Source organism: Schistocerca piceifrons, chromosome X (genome assembly GCF_021461385.2).
Source record: "Schistocerca piceifrons isolate TAMUIC-IGC-003096 chromosome X, iqSchPice1.1, whole genome shotgun sequence".
Lineage (NCBI taxonomy): Eukaryota > Metazoa > Arthropoda > Insecta > Orthoptera > Acrididae > Schistocerca > Schistocerca piceifrons.
In genome coordinates, this window is record NC_060149.1 from 31,523,770 (window position 1) to 31,547,025 (window position 23,256).

Here is a 23,256-nt window from a genome sequence, read left to right on the forward strand (position 1 = left end):
GGACTATGTGGAACTTGATTGGAATTTACTTTATAGTCAAGGCCATCAAAGATATCGCTGACATCTTTACTAAAGCGTATTGAGGATGAGAGGTTCGATTTATAAATGTGGAACACATATAAATTACACTTCATTGCACTTTGTACAGCGTTCCATTCCTTACTACTTTATTTTATCTTCAAAGAAGCAGTATGTAGTTTTGTAGACTTGAAGAGACCTGATATCATCTTACAGTACAACAAGCCATCCGTAAAAAAATTTATTCCATGAATATGACGGCGGCCAACTCTGAAAGAGAAATTTTACTGTAATTTTTCAGTAACAGTTACATGTTTACTGAAATAAAGTTAATTATCATTTGTCAAATTGGATTTTACTTAGAGGAAATATGGATACAAACTGTGAAATAATAAAGTAGCACAATGACTACCATCTTTAAAATTTCTGAATTGATTTGATTACTGAAAATCTGTGACACTTCTTTGAATCAAAATCAGATACCAGGAAATTAGTAAAGCCACTATGTTTGGATGAAACAGTAATAACCCCTTCAGCTGGAAAACAGTTATCTAGAACTAACGACAAACAAACATGTAACTTTTTCAGTCAAAATATTGATCAGTTGAACATCGGTAATTGAGTGACATATTAATAGAATAAAAAGCCGCTACAGCTGCCAGTAATTTCTTATTTATTGTTCGACCAGTTCCGAAGCCTAAATCTTCATCTTCAGGTGCCAGAAAATCATTATGGTAAAATAAATTTGTGGCTGTCCAACCACTCAGTCATAGGGCGTCACATCCACGTCACACAATGGATTTGTTCCTGCCCATGATGGACTGGCCCGACCGCCACAAATTTATGTTACCGTAGTTATTTGGTGGCATTTGAAGATTTAGTTTTCGAAAACGGTCGTGCAATAAATAAGAAATTATGGCAACTGAAGCGTATTTTTTATTCTATTACTTTTTCACTCGTATGAAATATTATAAATCTTATAAATTTACTTAGACATGAAATTTAGGATCAGGAATTAGGATTCCGTAAGTACAACTCGATAAAGAATTGACGAAGGCTTTTGAATATCTACTGTTACTCAAAAAAGTTACTATAATAAGTGACTGTTTCTTGCACCGTCCTGAGCACAATTAACTTTATGAAAATGTTCGTGACTTTTTCAGCATGAGTCGTTGTTCTTGAGGTAGCCATGGCTCAAAATTCGATCTCGCATTCCGCGACCCGTAATTTTAAATTTGTAAATTTATGGTTATGACTATGGGACCAAACTGCTGACATCATCGGTCCCTAGGCTTACACACTAATTAATCTAACTTAACCTGACTTACGCTAAGGACAACACACACATCCATGCCCGAGGGAGGACTCGAAGCTTCGACGGTGGGAACCGCGAGAACGGTGACAAGACGCCCTAGATCGCGCGGCTACCCCGCGCGGCCCATAATTTTAAGAGACGACTTTGCAGCATAAGTGCCACAACTGACCAAATTTTACTTTCCTTAACACAGTATTTCCACTACTAATTTCACCTCCCCGGAGATGACACAGTTCCACGTCCACGTACTCAGCCAACCTGTCTTCAACTCCGGCTTTTCTACGTCTGCTCGCCAAACAGCACACTGTTCAAGATCATCCTAACAATCGGAAATATATATTTTTGGAAGATGACTGCCAACAGCCGTTAAATAATGTTTAAAATACATATTTAAACAATCAGCTGTTTTTATTTTAAATTCAAATTCTGTATCTGCATTTTATAGAATGGGAAATAAGACCCGTAGCGGATCCTCATCGCGCTACGCTTCTTTCCTAAATATTAATACATAACTATTAACTCTGGGAATATTACAGGTATATTTAATACACTAAACATTCAAGATTACCATAAAATAGTTATTAACAAATAGTTCCTTAGGCATCTTCATTTAGGTGTTATTGGAGACTTAAAAACTGTCCGTAAAATCCATATTTATGTATCGTCTTTCTTGTCCACGGGAACTTTTATCAATTTGCAGCTCATATTAAGCTGTTACATTACAGTATCTTTTTTTGACGAAAACTTCCTCACTTGTGCTAATCTGCTTCTGCTATATTCCAGGTATTTGCCATCCTGTGTGACCTTTCTTCATAGACGGGAGAACTCTTCCACTGTTGTGTCGTACCCACTGTTGATGTTAAGCCTGTAATTCATTTCCTGCCATCTATTCTTCATCACCTTTGCCTTTGCTCTGTTTATCCTTAAGTGTTATTTGGTGCTAAGTATATTGTCCGTTCCCTTCAATATATCTTCTAAACGCTGAAATTATTTTACAGTATGAAGAATGCTTTGTTACACGTAAGAGAAGACATAATAGCAAGAAACGTAGAGGATAACTCAATAAAAACCAATGTTTGGGTAAGCCATTTAACAAGTCGGAGAAAATAAGACTATCATATACAACAAAATCATTGCTAATGATCTCTGCGTGGAGAATTCTGGGCTTTGAACTTAGAATTACCGCGTGCGTCCAGGTTCTTGTCGCCTACATCATGTTCCATCAGTATGTGCTTGATTAAGAATTATTTAGTAGTTCATAATCACAAACGTTATGCCCTTGATTGCAACAGTATCTGAAGTAAGGTACTATCAGGTTAGCGTAGTACAGCAATACTTCATTAGACAACCCCAGGATAAAAAGAATTTTTTAATCGCCCTTGTGGTTTTGTTTCTGCTAATCGTGAAAGGAAATAATAACTACTTTTTTAAGTTAAAACAGTGAAGTTGCCTTTACTAAGTATATACGCAAGAAGCTGACAATCAACTGCAACCCTTTTACGGAAACTCGTGATGTGACACGTTGAACATTTCAGTCTTCTGCGAAAACAGACCACATGTAATACTGCGAAGTAGGGATTATCTCTTGGATAAATCGGCATTTAGTGTTGTATTGAGAGAAATACCTCCCTCGTCCGATATGCAGTACGAGTCTGTAGGACATTGAAATGCAACACAGGTACTGATAAGCAATGGATCACTTCAGGGACCAAGTAAGTAATTTTGTGTTGTGCTGTAGATCGAGAAGTAGTTCCTCTCGCACTTTTCAACCATGAGCAGTGGCATATCTGAGCAAACGTTGTCAAGAGGCGTTTACGTTTTTCGGACATTTAATTTTGTGAATTGCACTTATTAATTTATGGATTTCTGCCGCATGTCATGGTCCTGCTTTGCTTCACATTGGAATGAAGAATTAAAACATGAGTGGAGATAAATCAGAAAGAATTTTCTAGTCTACCTGTCAACGTCCAGATCACACTAGAGTTTTAAAATGATACAGCACAATTGCTGCTGTTTTTTTTTAACTGTACTGAAACTGATTATTTCGTTCTCTAAGAATTTGGAACACGCTATGTAATGCATACACCTGTGCCCAGTTTCGGAAAATATTTGCTTCCACGTTCTAGTGACGCTCGGTTATGCCATGCTGTAGCTAGGAAGTTTGAGGATCGTGGCCGGAACGCTGCAGTTCGACATCCCGTTTACGCAGAGGCAGTGCGTTGTTGAAAGCAACCTCGGAGTTCACGCTCAGTCAACCAGAAGGCTAACAGCTGCGCCCCTTTGCGCGCGGCCGCCCAAACAAAACGTGCTGCGGCTGCGGCCGCGCGGCCCAGGCAGGTGAATTCGCTATTGATCGCAGCCATTCCTCGCGCTTCTTCATCAAAACGCGCTCCCACAATCGCGTGTGCTCCGCCGCACGCCTGCTCAACGCTCAACCCCTCCTACGCACTCGACTCTCCTCCCCTCCCCCCTCACAACCTGAACACCCTCACAACTACCGCCTACAGACGCATCGCACACCCTCCTTTATAGAAGAAGGCGTTTCTCACTGCCTTTACAACTTCCTTTTCTTAGTGAGACCATGGGCATCGATATCAACTCATACTAGCAAGTGTAACTAACACTGGCTTCTCGCTTACTCGCTATGATTATGACAATGCTGTTTGTACGAAGGGCGTTCAGTAAGTAATGCTACGCATTTTTTTGTCGGCCAGTTTCGGCTGAAAAATGTGAAATTTGTTGTGTGACATCGTGAAATATTCTCACTTCAACCCTTATAGTTTCATGCAGTTCCGATTGGTGGTGGCCCTATATGTATCCTTCAAAATGGGGCGTGTAATGAAGATTCGTTCGAAGCAAAGAACTGTAGGTGAATTTCTTTTTAGCGGAAAACAAAAACATCGCAGATATTCATAGGCGCTTGCAGAATGTCTACGGAGACTTGCCAGTGAACAAAAGCACGGTGACTCGTTGGGCGAGGCATCTGTCCTCATCATCAGATGAACCTGTCCACTCTCCCGTGTTCCGGCCGGCTGCACACAGCTATGACTTCTCCAGTGTTGGGAAGTGTAGACACTCTCATTCGAGGTGATAGACAGATCACAATTAAGCACCAAGCTGCACAACTGGACGTCTTCGACTCTGAAAGGGTTATGCATTCAAATGCGTGTGAAATCTTATGGGACTTAACTGCTAAGGTCATCAGTCCCTAAGCTTTTTTCCGTGATTTCCCAAAATCGCTCCAGGCAAATGCCGGGATGGTTCCTTTCAAAGGGCACGGCCGACTTCCTTCCCCGTCCATCCCTAATCCGATGAGACCAATGACCTCGCTGTCTGGTCTCCTTCCCCAAACCAACCAACCAACCTAAGGACGAACACAGACACCCATGCCCGAGGGAGGACTCGAACCTCTGAAAGGGTTATTCTGTTTGATGTCTTCCCTCGTGTTGCAATGATCTGTAACTTGTAACTGTATTTTGCCACCCTCAGGAAATTGAAGAAACGCTTCAGCGTGATCGTCACCACAAAAATACAAACGAACTTCTCCTTCTCCATGACAACGCAATGCCTAACCCAAGTCTGCGCACCCGAGAGGATCTGACAAAACTTCATTTGACTGTTCTTCCACATCCACCCTACAGGTCAGATATCTGTTTGGCCCAATGAAGGATGTACTCCGCGGGAAGCATTACGTGGATGATGGTGACGTCACTGATGCAGCTAGACGTCGACCAGTAGAGTGGAACCTTGTGGACATACAGGCCCTCCCAAAACAGTGGCGTAAGGCCGTCTCATTGAATGGAGATTATGTTGAAAAACATAGTTTTGCAGCCAGAAGAGCGTGGAAAATATTATGTACTGGAATCCTGGATAAAACTAATCTACTTTTACAAGAAAAAGTGTTCCATTACTTACTCAACGCCTCTCCTAAAAGTTAAGGACAAGTGGGCAGATTTCGATGGTAAGTAAATGACAGTCGTAGACAGGCTCATACAAACAGATATATTGATTAAAGCTCTCAGATACAGATAGGGGGAGCAGACGTTATCAGTTGATGCAATAGCACTGAAATGAGTGGAAAAGTGTGCTTAAACGGTTATACTTTCACAGGTTACGATCCAGCAGTCACTGCTCAGTCAACAGGCGGAAAACACATACAAGAAATATTGAACTGCTCGAGTAAATTATGGGAAGGGAGAGAAAGGTCCTGTCACGCCACGATTTGACGGCAGCAGTACATTCAGCGGTAGATTGGCTTTGTGGATCGGTTTCAGTCGTACTTCCGATCCGTCATAGTAATGTCTGTTCATCGAGCTGTAGCTACAGGCAAGCAAACAAACGCTTAAATGATTTTCCCGATGAAAACTAGCAGGCTGCCATAACCACTGAGTATTCTGGGTCAGGAACTGTGCTATAATATGAAGCCTAAAATGTAAGAGCATATGGTCTACAATTTGGTTGGTTGGTTTGCGAGTTGATGGTGATTATGTTTGGTTTTGTAGGGCGCTCAACTGCGCGGTCATCTGCACCCGTACAAAATCCCAATTTTTTCACAATACAATCCAGTTACTGTCACGAATGATGATTATTATATAATGAGGACAACACAAACACCCAGTCCCCGGGCAGAGAAAATCCCCAACCCGGCAAACAGCGAGGTCATCGGATCCAGTGGATTATGGAACAATGGGGAAGGAAGTCGGTCGTGCTCTTTCAAGGGAACCATTCCGGAATTTGCCTGAAGCGATTCAGGTAAATCTCTGAAAACCTAAATCAGGGTGGCCGGACGCGGGTTTGAGCCGTCGTTTTCTCGACTGCGAATCCGGTGTACTAACAACTACACCACCTCGCACGGTGTCAACGAGTTGTCTGTACCTACCTCAGAAGTGTATGTTGACCTCTTCGTGGCGACTAAAATGTGACAGCCTCTGCTCACCATGGGAGCTGTTTAAAACTCTTGCTTCCACGGTAAATGGTCGGCAGATCATAGTGGCATTACCTTATATGGCGGAAGTAACTGTGTCTTTTGCAGCAGTTCTGGAAGTCACACACTGGAACATTAAGTTGGCAGCAGAAAGCACTGAACTTCATACAATGGCCTAGTTTAAAAAAGGGAATCGCCATCATGGTGAAAAGTAGTGACATTTTAATGCAACTACATATCGACTTGCCAGATCAGGTTAAGATATCTCTGTACCTATGTATTATCATTATGTGTAAAGATTGTTTGAGTACGACAGGTATAAACGAAAGGGGAAATTAAACGATAGCGAAACAAGTAAATATTACTAATAAACATAGGCCTAGAAACCAATGATTTCCCGATACGATGTTTTACGAGTGAGAAAACGAACTTCTCATAACAGATTGCTTGGATCAGATTCCTTATGGTGAATGGTTTCGTATGTTGTACGTACATGATCGTAATGTGGCTTCGAACTGGGGTGTGGAGCTGTGGCCTGCCATGTCCCCCGACTTGAATCCACTGTATATTTTTGTTTGGGGGTATTTAAAAGCTTTGGGGTATTACAGCCCTGTTGATAGCATCTAAGGACTTCGGGAACACATTGCCGATGCTTGCAAATGCATTCAAAACTTGCATACCTGAATGTATTTGGGCATCGATGATGAAACGTGCTGAAGCTTGTCTTCTCATGAGCAGTGGCTATGTGGAACACTTGTTGTAATGCGTTTGTCCTGAAACGCATATTTGTAGTTTGGATCCTCGAGGAATCTGTTACTAGGTCTTCATGTACGAAGTCATAATACGAGGGTTATTCGGAAAGTAAGGAACGACCGGTCGCGAAATGGAAACCACAGTAAAAATCCGATGAAGGTTTCCACAGGTGTGTTGGGCAGTGTCTCTAGCATGCCCGTCGATCACATTACGTCGTTCATTTTAGCTCTGAGCACAGAGGGAGCACATCAAGATACCTAGAGTAATAGTGTCTCCCGCCACGTACGAAGGCCTGGTGGGAAATATTGCCTGAAGCAGTGCAGCCAACATTACATGTCGTGCGTTTTCTTCTTCAAGACAATACTCACCGCCGGCCGCGTTGGTCTCGCGGTTCTAGGCGCGCAGTCCGGCACCGTGCGACTGCTACGGTCGCAGGTTCGAATCCTGCCTCGGGCATGGATGTTTGTGATGTCCTTAGGTTAGTTAGGTTTAAGTAGTTCTAAGTTCTAGGGGACTGATGACCACAGCAGTTGAGTCCCATAGCGCTCAGAGCCAGCCAGACAATACTCAGCCGCATTCTGCAGGGGCAATGAGGATGCTTCTGCATCGTTTTCAGTTGGAAATGTTTGATTACCCACAATACAGCCCGTAATTGTCTCCCTTTGAGTTTCATTTCTGCTCACATGAACCGCTGGCTGTGGAGACATTTTGGCACAGACAACGAGCTATAGGCCAGCGCAGAGAATTGGCGGAAAGCACTGGCGGCTGCCTTCTATAACGAGGGTATTGGAAAATTTCTTACAATGCTACGACAAACGTCTGAGTCGGATCGACGACTATGGAGATAAGTAGCTGGAAGTTCTAGATAACTGTTGCAAATAAAACAGTTTTGATTTTCACTGTGGTTTCCATTTCGCTACCTACCGTTCCTTACTTTCCCAATAGCCCTCGTATGTCATATCGGGGAAACATTTGGATTCAAGACCTATGTTCGTTAGGTTTATTGGCTTGTTTCATTGTATTTTATTGTCTCCTTTCGTTTGTACCAATTATGATGAAACAACCAGTGCGTCTTGCCTCGGCTGCCCTTCGAACACACATAAAATGTATGTGCAACTTAGCACATTCATTAATTACGTAAGTTTCAGAATAAATTTTCAGCCTTAAGTGCTTCACTTTCTTTAACGTAAGCAGTTATAAACTTTTAGGTTTTTATTGCCATTCACTGGGAGTATTTATCACAAGACGACAACAGAAATTTGAAAAGACCGATTTTCGCTATCGTGTTTATATGTCTGGCCTACACCACTTTTAGCAACCTGTTGAAATGCCTGCAGCAACATGCACAGTCCAGAGGCCACTGTAGTTTGTATGCATATTATCAAACTTCTCTCTTATGCCATTTGTGTACTGAACACAGGATACTGACTATTTCATTGCATAAGCAAACACTGGATGTTAGAGAGAAAAACGTAACTTTTGTTCTCACTTTATTTACTGTGCATAAATAGCTTACCAACATTAATACACACATAGATACACAAATATACTTAAATAAAGTCTTAGTTTAGTTCCAACATGTAACAGAGCAGAGTTGTGCATATTCAGTATTTATGCACTACACACATTGGAATATTGTACTATAACCTCCTCCGCAATCTGTATGTTCTGATGTGCAAGGTGCACCAAATCCTTCCATAACTTGTCATTCAAACCATGTAAATGTTGTGAGCAGCCGAAGTGTTTATATGCTCCACACAGGATTGAATAGCTGGCGCATATTAAGTTATTAAATGTATGTTCTTGTAAATGAGTTCATTGATCAAAATGGTTCAAATGGCTCTGAGCACTATGGGACTCAACATCTTAGGTCATAAGTCCCCTAAAACTCAGAACTACTTAAACCTAACTAACCTAAGGACATCACACACACCCATGCCCGAGGCAGGATTCGAACCTGCGACCGTAGCAGTCCCGCGGTGCCGGACTGCAGCGCCAGAACCGCACGGCCACCGCGGCCGGCAGTTCATTGATCCCTATCTGCTGTATTGTAGATTTTGGAAATTCGTGGAAGGTCGCCATTGCCTACTGTGTGCTCATCCAGTAGCACTGTAGTCGTTTGAACAACGCTGTAGAATATTTCCCTATTGTGCATTGAATGGTCGCATAAGTCGCACCACACGTTGCTAGATAAAATCACTTTATTACCGCAATATAGACAATTTTCGAACACCACCTCTGTGTACTGTCCAGATCTACACACTCAGCTGTGATGACCACTAAGCTGATTATTCTACTACAATAGATTTGGGTGTACAGACCACATGGCTCGAGATAACGGCAGTGTTGTTGTGCAGAGGCTCGCCCGCTTCTACAGTTCTGGTCACTGTGTGTGGATTTTCAAACCAGTCTGCGGGAACTGCTGCCAGCTATCGATCAGTAAACAGCATTGTATGTGAACCACTCGCGGACTTGCTTATATTGTTTAAATAAAGCGGCAGAGCAGCAAATTTGCGCAAATAATAATATCGTGAGAACCTTACACTCACAGTGCTAACTCGCTTAAATAAAGGCGTAGGGCAATAATGCTCTATACATTGTTTAACCCCAATGGTTTAAATAATATAGATGTATACCACCCATATTTGTGCCTTCGCGAATTACAAAAATAATAAAGAAGACAGGGGTCGAACCTGCAGCACGAAGGTAACATCCTTCGGAAAGAGAAGAAACGGAAGAGAGAAAGAGAGAAAGGGTTGACCGGTGATTACGGGGAAGTGTACGGAGGAGGGGTGCTGGCTCATGCCACATATGTAGACAAACCCTAAATTGTGGAAAAAAACGGCTCACTTCCACTAGTTACTCACTTCTATATTGAGAAGTCTCAGCTTTAGAAAATTGTAGCGAAATATAGGAAGATTACGAATGAATGGCAAATGCTTGGTGCAAAGTCTGGCTGCTGCCTCTCAGTAAAAAGCAAAAGTAACGTCTTACCGCTAAATCGTCTAAGGAATTTATATTGGTTCGACTGCAGTAATCGATCGATTGCTGTAATCAGATCCCCAAGTGATGAACATGAGTCCAGAGAGAAATAAGGACGAACGGTCACTAAATATAGTTATGAGATGTTACTGCCATGCTCCAGATTACTGTCAAAAAATCAGTACAAGTACAATCCATTCTATAAAAGTGTTATTCATCCAAAATTATTCTTGGGTATTGATCGTCTGTCAGCGGCCCTTACGAGTTTTTACTAGCTGAAAATGTAGAGGAGATTCAGAAAATTTCTACAAGATTCCTTCCTGAAATAATAGTAGCTCTCCCTTAGCCATTGACAAGTGTATGATACAGAAATTTCATGTAATGGTTGTGGTGTCACCGCCAGACACCACACTTGCTAGGTGGTAGCCTTTAAATCGGCCGCGGTCCGTTAGTATACGTCGGACCCGCGTGTCGCCACTGTCAGTGATTGCAGACCGAGCGCCACCACACGGCAGGTCTAGAGAGACTTACTAGCACTCGCCCCAGTTGTACAGCCGACTTTGCTAGCGATGCTACACTGACAAATACGCTCTCATTTGCCGAGACGATAGTTAGCATAGCCTTCAGCTACGTCATTTGCTACGACCTAGCAAGGCGCCATAGCATTTGATATTTATCTTGTGAAGCATGTACAGTCAAGAGCGATGTACACCAATTATGGATTAAAGTTAAGTATTCTACCAGCTACTTACCTTTTTTATTAGACTCAACTCCTATAACTGTTCCAGACCTCACGCCAGCCTGCGTGAGCTTAAAAGCGTGCATTTCGGCCTCCTCTAGCAACACGGTGTTGGCTCTTCTGCCAACACATCAATGGTAACGTCAGAAGAACACCTAGATAGGTTTTACTATGACGACAGAGGTAAGAAAAAAGGACTAGCGATTTAGAATTAAAGACACATTAAAGGTATGAATGTGGAGTGTGAGAGGCATAAAAGGCAAAGGAGAAAGATTTCATAATGAGCTGCCTAGGGAAGAAGTAAGTGTTTCTGTAATTAACAAACGAAAAAGAAATTACAGGTGACAAAAGAAACTGATTAATGCACAGTGTTTTATTGTGTAGCTCAATGGGAGAAAAGAGCTGCAGGGGGGGGGGGCAATATTATTGGATAAAAAACTAAATAGGAAGCTGCACCATCATAAATGAAAGGATTGTAATTGTTAGACTAAAGGCCGAATGTGCTCCAGGAGAGAACAAACGTGAATAATCAGAATGTGTTTATTATGTTCTTCACTCTGTATTCGATAAAGTCTACAATAGAGATTTAATTATTGTGGGTGGCGATCTGAATGCTCGTATGGGGAACAAAACAATAAAAGAAGTGATGAGAAATCTCAAATATGAAACCCGAAATCTGAAATCATACTGAATGAAAATGCTAAATTATTGAAGGAGTTTGCACCTTAAAACCAACAAAAATTTATTAGTGACTTTTTAAGAAGAATAAATCGGTAAATATACATGGACTACCTGAGGGCATCAGTAAATTATTGAGTATTTATTGGTTAACAGAATATTGGGACTAGAAGTAGTAGATACCATAGTACACAGAGGGAGTGACTTATACACAGATCATTATCCGGCATTTCCAAAAATCTTAAACCTGGTTAAATGGGGAAAAAAGTGGAAAGAGATACTATTTAACGTTGTAGAAGCGTATAAAACTTATTTGTTGCAAGATGAAGGAATGAAATATGTCTATCAGAGTCGGTTACAGCAATATTTAGTAGAGGTTCCAACAAGTAACGACATCAACAAAGAATGGTAAAATACAATGTTAACAAGAAAGAAAGTGCCATACGAGTAGCTTACCTAAAAAGATGCAGAATCGGAACCTAGAATGAGAGGAAGAGTATAAAATGAGTAGGAATAATGTTAAGTCAGTAACAAGGAGACTGAAAAAAGAATAGATTAATGAAATCAGTAGCAGACGATGTTCCTGGTAAGCAAGGGATGGTTTCTAAACTAAAGAAACATCTAAACGGCTATGTACAAACGTAAATGAAGAAAAATCGTGGATCCAGCATTACAAATAATTAAGGCATAATGAAAGCCCTAGAGAGAGTCAAGGAAACCTAAGTATACATGAGAGTGCTGCATGAACTGACCCAATAAATACAGAAAAAATTACCATAGTACTGAAATCATTTCAAAATATTTCAAAACTGCGGATTAGACAAAATGAATATAGAGTTACTCAAATATGGTGGGATGATTCCTAATTCATGTACTTACATATGATTATTCTTTGCTGGGAAAGGAAAACCATACGCGAAGAGTGGAGAAAAGCTAAAGTAATCCAACATTTCTAGAAAAGTGATGGAAGTTCTTGTAACAAATAATGTGTAATAAATATGCTAAATGTTTGGTATAAAATATGTGCTAAAATAGTAATGAAAGAGGTTTAAGATTATAACACACTCTCTTTTACTGGAAGAACAATGTGTATTCACAAAAAGAGATCATACACAGCTAATATATTTAGCTTAAAAATATATTATAGAAGATAATTTAACTTAAAAACCGACTCTTTGTTCATTGTTATATAAAAGCTTTTGATATGGCACATTGGGAACAGTTATAGAGCATAATGTAGAAGAATGTGTGTCCCAATCACTTGATCGAAGCTATCGAAAATGTGTACGCAAAGACAAAAATTTGTAATGCGATCTCTAGTATGGCTTGGAATGGATAGTGATTCAGTGCAGGAGATAGGTGAGGCTACAGCAGAGGATGACAACTCACGGATGCAGGAAATCCTGTATTACTCTTTATTTACGATCTTCATTCTTTGATACTGCTAGTATTAATGCCAGGCGAGTGCGTCAAAACACTGACACTGTGTCTCACGGTGAGTTGACCTCTCAATCAGGCCCTGCCAGTGGAAGGTTCAGGCAATGTACTGCCACTGCTGCTTGCTGCATCAGAGGAAGTCTCGCATTGCCATCCCATAGTTGGATGTCCCACATATAGTCTCAGTCACCCCAGTACGACAGACTGCATCTCACCCCAGATGCACAGAGGAAAGATATCACCTCGGCAGAGATGGAGACGTCTGGACCCCACTTTCATCTTCGGGTGAAGGTGGCAAAGTGCTAGGCTGCCTAGGCTCCCCTGATAGTCAGGTGGCAGACAAAGTTCGAGACGTGGTGGCGGTAGCGTCATTGGTATGGCACTGACCCAGTTTGACTATGATGTACTGTCCACAGAGGTTTAAATGCAGCTGTCTTGTGCTGTTGATTTTCTATGTCACTACGAAGAAATCTAAACAGGGGCCAATGGACTAGCCTTGGTTGTTGCTGCATCATGGGGGGAGGAAACATGGAGGCGCCTGACTCCTTCTGGGTGTTGCATGGGTGGTCAACGACTGCAGCCAGATACGTATGTCTGAGGTTTGGTACATGGTTGTATCTGCGAGTCGTTCCATCACACTTCATTCCTCTAAGAAAATCCATCCATACGGATGGCCAAAGTGGTGGGTGTCTTCATATCTTCATTCTGCTTCATGGGTTGAACTCGCTTGGGCCTGAATGCATTACATATCTATCTCTCAGAATAACCTATTTGTCGGAACACGGTCTTAAAATGTTGTATCTCACTCGAGAGGACTTCGGCATCAGATACCACACGCGCTCTGTCAACCAACGTACTTAATGCACTACCGCGTTGTGCAGTGTTAAGGCAGCTTGTGGCCTACAGTAGACGATGTATCACAAGTTTCCATCTTCTTTCCTTCGTGTATTGGTGCCATGTCGTCAAGAATCGGAAGATATGACAATAAGTGTATTTACGACCATTTGCAAAACTGATGAACCTGTCGGGATCGGTTAAGAATGATCTTGGCCTGAGGAAACGGGTAGTTTATAATAATATTTGTCAATGTGAGGCGGCATATACAGACCAAACATGTCGCACGTTACAAGAACGCTGCGACGAACATCAGCGTCATAAGCGCCTATGTGAACAGGAGAAGTCGACTATTGCAGAATATTGTTTGAGTACAGGACATCGCATGATTCATGAAAAGATGAATGTTCTATTCCCGGCATCTTCTTTCTGGAATTGCGTCATTAACAAGGCAACACATATCCGTCCAGCTGGTAATCTCATCAATAGGGATGCGGGATTTCAACTGAGCACAGCCTGGAACCTGCATTGGCTGCTATTAAGGTATTAAGTCACGACGAGGCAATCAAGATTTTTCGATAACAGCCCCGTCATAACATTGGCCGAGTATTTTTCTTTGTGACACCTGGCGCACTGTTAGTAAACATAGCGAACAGCGCACGAGCATGTCGCTCCTAGGCACCAGCAGGGGTTCAACCACCTGAAGATGTTGGACCGTTGCTCCGAGAAAATATTGTGGAATTTGCACAACGTCATCCGGCGGCAAACCCGTGAAGACTATATACAACATATTCGCCGGGAAAGCTTGAAGAGACGAAACAAACTTTATTAACATTCTGAATCTTTGTTCTTCATGTCTACATATTTATTTCTCTACTTAATCACCCTGTCAACGAACACATTTCTCCCAAAGAGAGACCAGCTTATTGATACCGTCGCCGGCCGCGATGGCCGAGCGGTTCTAGGCGCTTCAGTCCGGAACCGCGCTGCTTCTACGGTCGCAGGTTCGAATCCTACCTCGGGGATTGACGTGTGTGATGTCCTTAGGTTAGTAAGGTTTAAGTAGTTCTAAGTCTAGGGGACTGATGACCTCAGATGTTAAGTCCCATAGTGCTTTGAGCCATTTGAACCAATTTATACCGTCACTGTGAAGTGTTTGACGTTGTTGACGGAGCCCTAGCCTCATCTCTGCTTGCACCGCCTCGTCACTGTCAACGTGAAGCTCTCCAAGGTGTTCCTTAAGTTTTTAAAAGAGATTAAAATCGGATGAGGCCAAGTCGTGAGTGCGTAGAGGATGATCGATGACAGTGAACCTAAGGCGTCGAATTGTTCCAGATGTCGCAGCACTCGTATGTGTTCTGTCATTGTCATGCCGAAGGAAAGAGTGCTCCATGTGTGGATTACAGCACGGTGTTAATCACGCACCGACAAAGTTACGGTTAAGTCCGCCATGTTACACGCTAAAATTCGGAGCCCTCTAGCGGTAAAAGACTGCAAAAATGTAGACAGGAAGAGTAAATATGTAGATTAATGATGCTCGTTTTATTTTAAAAGCCGTAAGAGTTTTCACATAAAAATTCGGAGGTCTTACTTTTCAGCACGCCCTCGTAATTACATGTGGTGTCCTTCGATCTCCGCCTGTCTTTATGGCAAATATTACAAAACTACTGGGAATTCTGGGTGAATTATCTTAAGGAAGAATTACGGAATCATTCGTTTCTGACATCATTGACTGATATCTCGCCCTGCAGTCGACTAGCGTTTGCCCACCTACTGAAGGGCTATTTGATCATAAAACAATATTTTGCAACCACTTAGCGCAATTTCTCACTTAAACGAGATACTGCGAGCTAACACTGCTAAAGATTTTCCACTGAAATGGAATGGATATAGAAGCAGTGTTAAATTCCTCCAACCTCAACGAATTTCAAAGCCATTAATTTCTGAATGTAGTACGTAAAAAAAATGTTGGTATAATACAAACTGTATGTCAATCTTAGCGTGCTGATTAATAGCCTTTTCGACCATTTATAAGGAAGTAATAGCTACTAGCGTCTACTAAAATGAGCTATTCACTGTCTAACCAGAAGTATTAGAACAGTCGTATGTACTGCAAAATTTACCACTAGTTATCACAAGATGCCGACCCGCCACTATAAAATGAGCCAGAGAACAGTCAGTAGAGAAGCAGTAACAGCAGCCAGGAGCACTCAGTGACTAGTCACTCGATGTCACCTGACTAGCAAATCGATCGGGGAGATTTCAACCCTTCTAAAACTTCCAAGTCGAAGTGGCTGGACTATGTGATGTGACTATGAAGTGGAAGCGCGTAGTAGCAGCCACAGGTAAGCCAACACCAGTTTGAGCTCGTGTATTGATGGATAGGGATCGCCGAAGATTTCGGAAAGGGGTTGTCTGTGAAGCTCAGAGGAAGTTCCTTTACGATACGGGAGTGTTTCTCTCGTTAGAGTATGTTCCCCTTACAGCGCTTAAGAAAACGCTAAATGCGAAAGGATACTAACACATTTTACGGCGTTGTGTATTAAGTAGTGTAGAGGAGCCGTTCGGTGCCACTATTATTTGTATCAACATGACAGTGTACTCTTTCATAAAGCAGCATCAATGAGGCAATATTTTGTCGACAATGACATTCCCGAAATGGATTGGCCCGCACAAAGTCCGGACATGAAACCAGTGAAACACCTCTGGAACGAGTTAGAACGGTGACTTCGTTCCAGACCCTAGTGTCTAAAACCACAATATTCTATGGTTTCGGCGCTTGAGAACGAATGGAGTACCATTTCTCCACAGGTATTCAGACACCTCACAGAAAATGTTCCCAGTAGAGTTCAGGCTATCATAAAGGCGAAGATTGGACTCGCCCAGTATTACTATCTACTAATTGGTGTCCACATATTTTTGATCAGATAGTGTATACTCATACTATAAGGTACGGAAAGCTGGCTGAAGCCAGAGATAAATTCTACCGAAATTTTTACAAAGGCACAGACGGTGTTTAGAAAGAAAAGACTGCATGCAACCGGTGGTGGCGTGTTTGTCGCAGTTAGTAGTAGTTTATCCTGTAGTGAAGTAGAAGTGGATAGTTCCTGTGCATTATTAAGGGCAGAGTTACACTCAACAACCGAGCTAGGTTAATAATTGGCTCCTTTTACCGACCTCCCGACTCAGCAGCATTAGTGGCAGAACGACTGAGAGAAAATGTGGAATACATTTCACATAAAGTTTCTCAGCTTGTTATAGTCTTAGGTGGAGATTTCAATTTAGCAGATATAGACTGGGACACTGAGATTTTTAGGATGGGTGGTAGGGACAGAGCATCGAGTGACATTATACTGAGTGCACTATCCGAAAATTACATCGAGCAATTAAACAGAGAACCGACTCGTGGAGAAAACATCTTGGACCTACTGATAACAAACAGACCCGAACTTTTCGACTCTGTAAGCGCAGAACAGGGAATCAGTGATCATAAGGCCGTTGCAGCATCCCTGAATATGGAAGTAAATAGGAATATAAAAAAGGGAGGAAAGTTTATCTGTTTAGCAAGAGTAATAGAAGGCAGATTTCAGACTACCTAACAGATCAAAACGAAAATTTCTGTTCCAACACTGACAATGTTGAGTGTTTATGGAAAAAGTTCTAGGCAATCGTAAAATGCATTTTAGACAGGTACGTGCCGAGTAAAACTGTGAGGGACGGGAAAAACCGACTGTGGTTCAACAACGAAGTTAGGAAACTACTGCGAAAGCAAAGAGAGCTTCACTGCAAGTTTAAATCTAGCCAAAACCTTTCACACAAACAGAAGCTAAACGATGCCAAAGTTAGCGTAAGGAGGCCTATGCGTGAAGCGTTCAGTAAATTTGAAAGTAAAATTCTATGTACCGACTTGACAGAAAATCCTAAGAAGTTCTGGTCTTACGTTAAATCAGTAAGTGGCTCGAAACAGCATATCCAGACACTCCGGGATGATGAAGGCATTGAAACAGAGGATGACACGCGTAAAGCTGAAATACTAAACACCTTTTTCCAAAGCTGTTTCACAGAGGAGAACCGCGCTGCAGTTCCTTCCCTAAATCCTAGCACAAACTAAAAAATGACTGATATCGAAATAAGTGTCCAAGGAACACAAAAGCAACTGGAATCACTCAACAGAGGAAAGTCCACTGGACCTGACGGGATACCAATTCGATTCCACAAAGAGTACGCGAAAGAACTTGCCCCCCTTCTAACAGCCGTGTACCGCAAGTCTCTAGAGGAACAGAAGGTTCCAAATGATTGGAAAGGAGCACAGGTAGTCCCAGTCTTCAAGAAGGGTTGTCGAGCAGATGCGCAAAACTATAGACCTATATCTCTGACGTCGATCTGTTGTAGAATTTTAGAATATGTTTTTTGCTCGCATATCATGTCGTTTCTGGAAATCCAGAATCTACTCTGTATGAATCAACATAGGCTCCGGAAACAGCGATCGTGTGAGACCCAACTCGCTTTATTTGTTCATGAGACCCAGAAAATATTAGATACAGGCTCCCAGGTAGATGCTGTTATCCTTGACTTCCGGAAGGCATTCGATACAGTTCCGTACTTCAAAAAATGGCTCTGAACACTATGGGACTCAACTGCTGAGGTCATTAGTCCCCTAGAACGTAGAACTAGTTAAACCTAACTAACCTAAGGACATCACCAACATCCATGCCCGAGGCAGGATTCGAACCTGCGACCGTAGCGGTCTTGCGGTTCCAGACTGCAGCGCCTTTAACCGCACGGCCACTTCGGCCGGCAGTTCCGGACTGTCGCCTGATAAACAAAGTAAGAGCCTACGGAATATCAGACCAGCTGTGTGGCTGGATTGAAGAGTTTTTAGCAAACAGAACACAGCGTGTTGTTCCCAATGGAGAGACGTCTACAGACGTTAAAGTAACCTCTGGCGTGCCACAGGAGAGTATTATGGGACCATTGCTTTTCATAATATATATAAATGACCTAGTAGATAGTGTCGGAAGTTCCATGCGGCTTTTCGCGGATGATGCTGTAATATACAGAGACGTTGCAGCATTAGAAAATTGTAGCGAAGTGCAGGAAGATCTGTAGCGGATAGGCTCTTGGTGCAGGGAGTGGCAACTGACCCTTAACATAGACAAATGTAATGTATTGCGAATACATGGAAAGAAGGATCCTTTATTGTGTGATCATATGACAGCGGAACAAATACTGGTAGCAGTTACTTCTGTAAAATATCTTGGAGTATGCGTACGGAACGATTTGAAGTGGAATGATCATATAAAATAAATTGTGGGTAAGGCGGGTGCCAGGTTGAGATTCATTGGAAGAGTCCTTAGAAAATTTAGTCCATCAACAAAGCAGGTGGCTTACAAAACACTCGTTCGACCTATACTTGAGTATTGCTCATCAGTGTGGGATCCGTACCAGATCGGGTTGACGGAGGAGATAGAGAAGATCCAAACAAGAGCGGCGCGTTTCGTCGCAGGGTTATTTGGTAAGCGTGATAGCGTTACGGAGATGTTCAGCAAACTCAAGTGGCAGACTCTGCAAGAGAGGTGCTCTGCATCGCGGTGTAGCTTGCTGTCCAGGTTTCGATAGGGTGCGTTTCTGGATGAGGTATCGAATATATTGCTTCCCCGAGGAGGTCAAGAATGTAAAATCAGAGAGATTTGAGCGCGCACGGAGACTTTCCGGCAGTCGTTCTTCCCGCGAACCATACGCGACTGGAGCAGAAAAGGGAAGTAAATGACAGTCGCACGTAAAGTGCCCTCCGCCACACACCGTTGGGTGGCTTGCGGAGTATAAATGTAGATGTAGATGTACAACGAGTCACAAAGCATTTTTAAAATATGTTTGTGTGCGTGGCAATACTTTGCATGCCAATGCTTTGAGCACACAACGACGGTGTCCTTGCGCTTGTGATACGCCGTTTGGCGTGTGACATGTGTTGCAACGAGGTGGTTGTGGATAGCATGGTTTCTCGCCAGCTGTATTTGTCCAAAAATGAATTTTCCACTGCTTTATTGCAATGTGGATCCACCATACGCTGCTACAATCCACTAAGATCGACAACTGCCTCTGTTATCAACACGTTGTCGTCAACAGCAAGACTGTTCTTCACAAGGCACCCCAACTTGTCCACAACAGTAATGTTATCCCGAACACTGATCAATATATGAACAGCACTCTGTCATGTATTATCTTGTGGCTGACAAAATCCAGCTTACGAAATTTCTCTTTATGCAAGAATTAGAATCATCTGCCTCCATTTCAAATTTGGAAATTTGTGGTAAGGTCTTATGGGGCCAAACTGCTGAGGTCATCGGTCCCTAGGCCTACACACTACTTACTCAAACTTAAACTAACTTGTGCTATGGACAACACACACACCCATGCCCGAGGGAGGATTCGAACCTCCGACTGGGGGAGCCGCACGGACCGTGACATGGCGTCCTAGACCGCGCGGCTACACCGTGTGGCGCCTCCATTTCATTTCCAATCCATAAGTGAGTAGTTGTTCAGCACAGGCATGGAGCCAGATTTCGTTACTGGTAAGACTCCAATATTTTTGGTGGAGTGAGGTTTACTCTTCACCAAAAAACAGCTACCGCTTTTGTAGTGGAACCGTAGCACATTTTATTTGCACCGATTTATGAAAGCCAATGTAAGCATAAATCACGATGACAGCAAAGATATTCTCACATGGGGTACCGAAAATATGGCTTAACAGTACCATTCTTCAAGTTACATGTTAACAAATGGTCACTAGCTTCTAATTTGTACTGGTCATATATCACGATGCAGTGAACAGCAAACAATCTGAAATTTTATATTCTGCTGGGAGCTATGTATTTTACAGGCGCAAAATATTGCAGAGTAAGGGATCGGAATCTGAAACAGTAATTAATTCGGTAGGGTATGCATTCAGCATCACTGAACGACGTAACTACGAAACTTAGGAAAAGACTGTCGGAAGAGATAAACAATTGAATATACTCCAAGTGACGCGTAGTTAGGTAATTTAGTTCTCCAAAGATCAAAGAAAGTTCTGATAGGGCCATCAGAAGAGAGTGTGATGTAAATGGAATGACGATGAAATCGTGGACATTGTAAAATGGGCCACTCGAACAAAGCGATGTATGCAAATAGTCATCGATCATGGCAGTAGCGAGCCGGAAGCTTATAAAATGAACGTTAGATTTACTACGTTCGGTACGTCGAAATTGTTTCGCCGAAGGACACAACGCAGTTCCTGTCTCCTAACCAACGCACAGATGCGAAAATAGCAAATATGTCTCTCAGTACGTCGCCCTTAATGAGGGTACATATTTAAAAGCGGAATCAATTTAGCAGAAAATATTGTCGATGACGGTTCTAACCACGAGCTCAGTAAGGCCTGGGATTCTCCTTTAAAACCATTCAAGTATTGGACGATAATATTCATGAGCCAAGAGTCAAGTCAGTCAGGTGCTAACAATTCTCCTGGGCGCCACTCGTGCAAAACACGCTACATAAGTTTTATTAGATTGAATTACAGTAGACTGAGTTCTCACTCCATGGACCCAAAAGTGAGATGATTGTCGTGCGTGTGCAACAACACAGGAAGTGTAAAATAAAACATCTGAATCTAATATTCACTACCCTGAGCATATGTCAGGAGACTGTCGAAATACGTGAATGCATTACAGTAAACTGTAACTGCTAATGATAACAGAATAAATACATTGTCACAATGAAACACTTTAAATCAAACAATGAAAAACTTTTAAGAAATTTTTCATGCACAAAATACCTCAGCTTGATTGTTGTGACCAAGTGCTATCATAAATTAAGTCTAATAGACATTTTCACTTAAGCTCTTCTAACAGTCCCTGTTACGTTATTTGTGTATAGAGTAGATGGAGCTGCTTATCAAGAAGCTTTCAGAACTCACTTCAGTCTGCTTTATCTGAAACCAACTTTTTAGTTGTTTCCGAGTATTTATTGAAAACGGGTGGTTCTGAATACTGGACCCCGTCTTGTGCCAAGGTAAGTGATTTTAGGTCTTTATGTAGCCCGTCCTTGTTCCTAATATTGACACTATGTATTGAGTTTTTTGTTGGAAATAGGGGCGTATTACTTGCAACAAATTTCATTAAGGAATATATATACTGAGAAGAAGTGGTTACAATACAAATTTCCTTGAACAGTTTTCTACATGATATTCTTGAATTTACACCACAAATCAGTTATTACACGCCTTTACACGCTAAACACTTTTGCTCTCTTTGACGAGTTGTCCCAGAATATGATTCCATATGACATATTAGAATGAGAGTAACCAAGTAGACAAACTTTTTAAATCTGAAACTGAAAGCTGACTTGAGTACTGCAGAAAGGCAAAGGGGTGGAATTTTCAGTACATAGTACATATAAGTGGACAACATTCCATTAGAACTACTGATAGCCTTGGGAGAGCCAGCTCTGACAAAACTCTACCATCTGCAAGATGTATGAAACAGGCGAAATACCCTCAGACTTCAAGAAGAATATAATAATTCCAATTCCAAAGAAAGCAGGTGTTGACAGAAGTGAAAATTACCGAACTATCAGTTTAGTAAGACATGGTTGCAAAATACTAACGCGAATTCTTTACAGACGAATGGAAAAACTGGTAGAAGCCGACCTCGGGGAAGTTCAGTTTGGATTCTGTAGAAATAATGGAACACGTGAGGCAATACTGACCCTACGACTTATCTTAGGAAATAGATTAAGGAAAGATAAACCCACGTTTCTGTAGTTTGTAGACTTAGAGAAACCTTTTGACAATGTTGACTGGAATACTCTCTTTCAAATTCTGAAAGTGGCTGGGGTAAAATACAGGGAGCGAAAGGCTATTTACAATTTTTACAGAAACCAGAAAGCAGTTATAAGAGTCGAAGGGCTTGAAAAGGAAGCAGTGGCTGGGAAGGGAGTGAGGCAGGGTTGTAGCCTATCCCCGATGTTATGCAATCTGTATACTGAGCAAGCAGTAAAGGAAACAAAAGAAAAATTCGGCGTTGGAATTAAAATCCATGAGAAGAAATAAAATCTTTGAAGTTTGCCGATGACATTGTAATTCTGTCAGAGACATCAAAGGACCTGGAAGAGCAGTTGAACGGAATGGACAGTGTCATGAAAGGAGGATACAAGATGAACATCAATAAAAGCAAAAAGAGGATATGGAATGTAGTCGAATTAAATCGGGTGATGCTGAGGGAATTGGATTAGGAAATGAGACACTTTGAGTTGAAATGAGTTTTACTATTTGGGGAGCAAAATAACTGATGATGGTCGAAGTAGAGAGGATATAAAATGTAGACTGGCAATGACAAGGAAATCGTTTCTGAAGAAGGGAAATTTGTTAACATCAAGTATAGACTTTGGTGTCAGGAAGTCGTTCTTGAAAGTATTTGTATGGAGTGTAGCCATAAATAAAAGTGAAACATGGACGATGAATAGTTTAGACAAGAAGAGAATAGAAGCTTTCGAAATGTGGTGCTACAGAAGTATGCTGAAGATTAGATGAGGGGATCA